We start from the raw sequence: 5,870 nt of genomic DNA, 5'->3' as shown, positions 1-5,870 counted from the left end.
TTCTTTTCTCAACGTTTTTTGCGTGGCTCTCTTTAGTGGTGTACAGAAATATAATTGATTTCTGGTTGTTAATTTTGTATCTTGCTACTTTGCCACAATCCCTCGATTGTTTCCAATAGACATTTTGTGGAGACTTTTGGGTTTTGTGTATATATGTAGGATCATATCCTCTGCAAATAGAGTTTCACTTTTTCTTTGCCTATTTGTATTGTCTTGTGTTTTTTTGTTGGCTGATGGCTCTAATTAAGGCTTTCAATATGATGTTGAGTAAAAGTGTTACAGGACATCCATCTTTGGTTTCTGTTTTTAGTCAAATGTTTCTAGTTCTTCCCCTTGAGCATGATGTTGGTTGGGTATACTGATTTTAAATAGAGTACTATGAGGAACCAGTTCATGTTCTATTTTTGAGATAGTGTAAAACTTCTATGAATAACATTTCTCAATATATAATATCCCAAGTCCCATTCCAATAAACATAAAAGTCTTATATTTATATTTTAACAGCTTTAACAACTACATTAATATATAATTCACATAACATTGACTAAATGTGTATGACTCACTTTCAGCCATCCCTATGGATTATGATTTAACTTAAAGAAAACTAAAACCCTCACAATTGGGTCAATAGGTAACATTGTGATAAACAGGGGAAATAGTGAAGTTGCTCACTATTTTGTCTCGCTTGGATCCATAATCAATGCTTTAAGAAGCAGCCTTCAAGAGCTCAAAATACACATTGCATTGGGTAAATCTGCAGTGTGCTATATTGAAGACTAAGGTGAGTCTGATCCAAGCCATGGAATTTTCAATGGCCTCATATTCATGTGAAAGTTGGACATTCAATAAAGAAGATAGAAGAAGAATCAATGCATTTGAATTGTGGTGCTGGCAAAGAATATCGAAAGTGTTGTGAACTGTCACAAGAATAAGCAAATCGAGACGAGACCCGAGGCCGAACGCCAGATCTGACAAGATGGCCGGGCTGCCCCGCAGGATTATCAAGGAAACCCAGCATTTGCTGGCAGAACCAGTTCCTGGCATTAAAGCAGAACCAGATGAGAGCAACGCCCGTTATTTTCATGTGGTCATTGCTGGCCCCCAGGATTCCCCCTTTGAGGGAGGGACTTTTAAACTTGAACTATTCCTTCCAGAAGAATACCCAATGGCAGCTCCTAAAGTACGTTTCATGAACAAAATTTATCACCCTAATGTAGACAAGTTGGGAAGAATATGTTTAGATATTTTGAAAGATAAGTGGTCCCCAGCAGTCCAGATCCACACAGTTCTGCTGTCGATCCAGGCTTTGCTAAGTGCTCCCAATCCAGATGATCCATTAGCAAATGATGTAGCTGAGCAGTGGAAGACCAACGAAGCCCAAGCCATGGAAACAGCTAGAGCATGGACTAGACTATATGCCATGAATAATATTTAAGTCGATCTGATCATCAAGTGTGCATCACTTCTCCTGTTCTGCCAAGACTTCTTCCTTGTTTTGTTTGCATTCAATGGACACAGTCTTAGAACCATTACTGAATAAAAGCCCAGACATCTTAAAAAAAAAAGAATAAGCAAATCTCTCTTGGAAAAAGTACTGCCAAAATACTCTTTAGGAGCAAGGATGGGGAAAACTTCATCTCAGATACTATGGACATGTTCTCATAAGAGACCAGTCCCTGGGAAAGGACATAATATTTGGTGTTGTAGTGAGGCAAGGGGAAAAAAAGGAAGATCCTTGATAAGATGGATTGACACAGTAGCTTTAACAATGGGTTTAAACTTAAGTACAATTGTAAGGATGGTACAGGACCAGGCAGTCTCATTCTGTTGTGCATAGGGTTGCTATGAGCCAGAGCCCACTTGAGGGCACCTATAAACAAGGCACCATTGAGATGCCTACTATGGCAATCCTACAGGACACAGTAGAACTTCCTTTTGGTTTCCAAGGCATCAGATCTTGAAGGGAGCAGAAATCCTCAAATTTTTCCTACAGATTGACTCCTGGGTTTGAACCATAGATAGACCTTATGGTTAGCAGCCCAATGCAGAACCTACTAAGCCACCAAAACTTCTTACACAACGTATCGCTATAAACATTTGAGTACAAGTTTTTTGTGGGTACATACTTTCATGTAGCATTAATATATCCAGATTTGAATCCATGTTTAATATTATTTAAGATTTCAAATCAATTAAATATGAAACGGAAACAAATTACTTAAAAAAATTTTCACCTGCTCCTTTGAGTTCCTCCAGTATTATTATATACCTTAAAAGGTGGTGTTTTCTTCTAAGTGTGATAATACATATCCTAGAATTTGGGAGTCAATCTTTACACTAAGCAAACAGAAGCCTTGATCAAGGATATCCCTTGACATATTCACATTTTATTTATTTATTTGTTGACGTATACAATCATTCACTTAGTACATAACTTTTTCTGCCTGATTGTGTCAGACATGTATTAGCGACAAATTTTGGACCCACAAGTGCATAGTAAGTTTGAGAGCTATTTATGCATTAATCAAATATCTAGATGGGCTTCAGGAAAAGATGTATTTGGAAAAAATATGTTTAGTTTGGCTAATTGTGTTACTAACCTAAGAAATGTCTACAATGTCTGATATTTTACAATGATATAAGTTGCTTTCTTTCTCTCTCTCTCTCTATACACACACACACACACATATATATATGGGTGTGTGTGTGTGTGTATTGACTGGAAATGACTGATTATCTTCTGTGGTAGTTACGTAATCTTTTGTCAACTTGTGAAGGGATGGAGTTTAGCCTGTCAATCAGGTAACAGCTTGATGACTTCATTTGGAGGTTCAACAGAGATAAACAGCTCACCGGAGGCCAGATACACTCACTGCCTGCTAAACATTTCTGTTGACAAGACATATGGAGCTACGCTAGAGCCCTGGAGTTAGAGGAGCCAAGCGGAGACACCTGCTAGCGCTGAGATGCATCCACTGCCACTGGGTCCACAAAACTTCCTACCCTAAGGCCTGTGATCTTCCTGTATTCATCATTGCACATGTTGCGTGAGACTGAAGAGGAATTTACTGACTGGTATGGGATGTATGGGTTAATAACGGACTTATGGACTTGATCTGGACTGGACTGGGATGTTTTCTTAATAAATAATTACTCTTTTGTATAAAGTTCTTTCTTATACACACATGAGTGTCTATGAATTTTTTTCTCTAGTCTACCCAGACCAACACAGCTTCCCATGAAAAAGTTTTTGTGAACAAATAATTCTTAAGTACACTTGCTAATAGAAATATAATTTTCCTCCATCTGATAGAAAAATGTAACTTCAACCAAACAATTTTGTAACTGAGGAGTACAGGTTACAAAATACAAAGCCAAATGTTGGGTGGAGGAGACAATAACTAACTCTGCTTCCCAGTTTATACATTCCAATATTCCTTTGAGATTCAAATTTCAAGTGGAGATTCTCAAATACATCTCTTGCCTTTGCACTAAGCTATATGAAGTCATTAAATCAGTCTGTCTTTCAACCTTTTTTATTATTCTTCTACTTCTTCATATGATTTCTAATTCACATCTTTGGGGTTTCAACTTACATGTTTCTTCCAGAGAGAACTCTTTCTTTATAATTTTGCATAAAACAATCTTGTCTTTCTTCACCAAATAATTCTATAAAGCAATATCCTTCTTATATCCAGTGTCACCATCTGAAATCAATCTATATTTGTTTATTGTATCAGTGGAAATTTTAAGTCTCATAAAAGGAGACAACTGTATCCGTTTTGTTCATTGCCATGTTATTGTTAGGTACAGGTGAGTCAACCTTTGCTTCAGGGGTACCTCATGTCAGCTAGTATAAATAGTGCTGCACAGGGCTTTCAATAGCCCAGTTTTCAGACATGGAATGCCAGACCTTTTTTCTGAGGCAACTCTGGAATGCTGACTACCTTTGGGTTAGCAGCCAAACATGTTAGTTATTTGCATCACTCATGGGCTCCCATCATGAAAGATACGGTGCCTAAAGTGCTTTCATACCAATAAGATGTCTACTGTGTTTTTAAAGAAACAAATGCGGAACTTAGAACACACCTTTGCTAAGGTTGAGCTACAAGGAGAAATACTACTACAGACACTGCTATATTCTTTCAGATTCATTTTTCAATAGATTTCTATGCAATGTCCTTTTGCACAGCACTTTGACTGACAGGAGAGAGTTTATTTTTTAAAAAAAGCAACAACTATGCCCACAGTTCAGGAATAGTTTTCATTAGGAGATGATCATTCCATTTATGTTTTTTTTTCCTTTTCTCCTGACTTCTATCATTTCTAGCCAAACCAAGTCTTGAATGCTGGTGACTGATAGGCAATTTTAAAGAATATTAAAGTAATTATTCAACCTAATATATCTTCAATATGTTAATAGCCAATTAGTAATGGAAACAATCTTTTCATCTCAATATGTTAGATCAAGTGTATGATACAATTAAAGTTAATGTAAATGGAGGATAGCAACACATTTCCGTTAAAAATGTAAAGGATGTTACCCTTTCAATAACTGTTCAATGTCTAATCCATTACTATGATATAGTATTCATTTACTCCAAATATAAATGGAAAATCACATAAGACATTTAGCCTAATGGAACTAAAGAGGTAAAGCTTTCATTTTGTGCCTATAGACTCGTGTGATGGAATGTGACATTTTTATTATAGTAGGAAATTTGGTGTACTTAAAAATGATCAAATGAAACACTGAATCAAATTAGGCAGAAAATCCATTTATACACAAAAATTGTTTTACCTAGGAGGGTGAGAGAATGTGTGATTTTTGCATGACAGCAGTGTTTGTTTGGTTCACTGTTCTTCCATAATAATGTTGAAATATTTGCTCATTTACTTACTCATCTGGCAAGTAATAAAACTTCCATTCCAACACAAATTTAATAATAGGAAAATATTTGTGGTGGAAGAGGAGTTTGAGCAAGTCTTTTCACAATATACAATATATGAATACAGAACTCATTTAATATACGTTCCAAGATGAAAGTTAATTTTTAGTGTTTAGTTTAATTTTGTTTGCATGCCGAACCAAATCAGATTTAAATTGTGTTCTGGTTTGTGCAGTAAGACTGGAGCAAAAGTCAAAATACAAGTGTAATACATTTGTTAACAAACTTCTAATGGCACACTAGTAAGCAAATCTGACTCCCTGAATCAATACATGGATCCCTGCTGTTTGTTGTTAGGTGCTATCAAGACAGTGCCAACCCATAGCTACCTTATGCACAACAGAATGAAGACTGCCCAGTCTTGTGCACCCAAAATTGTTCCCATGATTGAGTCCATTGTTACAGCCACTGTGTCAAAGCATCTCTTTGAAGACATTCCATATGTGCAATTCTCCCCTATTTTACAAAGCATGATATCTGTCTGCAGGGCGTGGTCTCCCCTAACAACCTGTTCAAAGTATGTAAGATGAAGTCTCATCATACTTGCCTCTTAGGGGTCTTCTGGTTATACTTCTTCTATGACAGATCTGTTTGTCTTTTTAACTGTCCATAGTACTTTCAAAGTGTTTCCATAGCACCACAGTTCAAATGCATTGGCTCTTCTTCAGTCTTCAGTATTGCATGTCCAATGTTAACATGCCTATGAGGCAACTGAAAAATACCATGGCTTGAGTCAGGCACACCTTAGGCCGCAGAATAACATCCTTGCTTTTCAATACTCTAAAGAGGTCTCATGCCACACAATTACCTAATGCAATGCATCTTTTGATTTCTTGACGGTTGCTTCCATGAGCATTGATTGTGGATCCAAGTAAGACAAAATCCTTGACAATTTTAAACTTTCCTCCATTTATCATGATG

General features: G+C 36.6%; 1 pseudogene; it reads left to right on the top strand.

Moving 5' to 3' along the window:
- Window positions 1–976: 976 nt before the first annotated feature.
- Window positions 977–1,495, top strand: LOC142434399 (ubiquitin-conjugating enzyme E2 N pseudogene; annotated as a pseudogene).
- Window positions 1,496–5,870: the final 4,375 nt, after the last annotated feature.

The sequence above is a fragment of the Tenrec ecaudatus genome, chromosome X (genome assembly GCF_050624435.1).
Source record: "Tenrec ecaudatus isolate mTenEca1 chromosome X, mTenEca1.hap1, whole genome shotgun sequence".
In the NCBI taxonomy this organism is placed as follows: Eukaryota; Metazoa; Chordata; class Mammalia; order Afrosoricida; family Tenrecidae; genus Tenrec; species Tenrec ecaudatus.
This window is presented reverse-complemented; position numbering and strand designations above follow the sequence as displayed.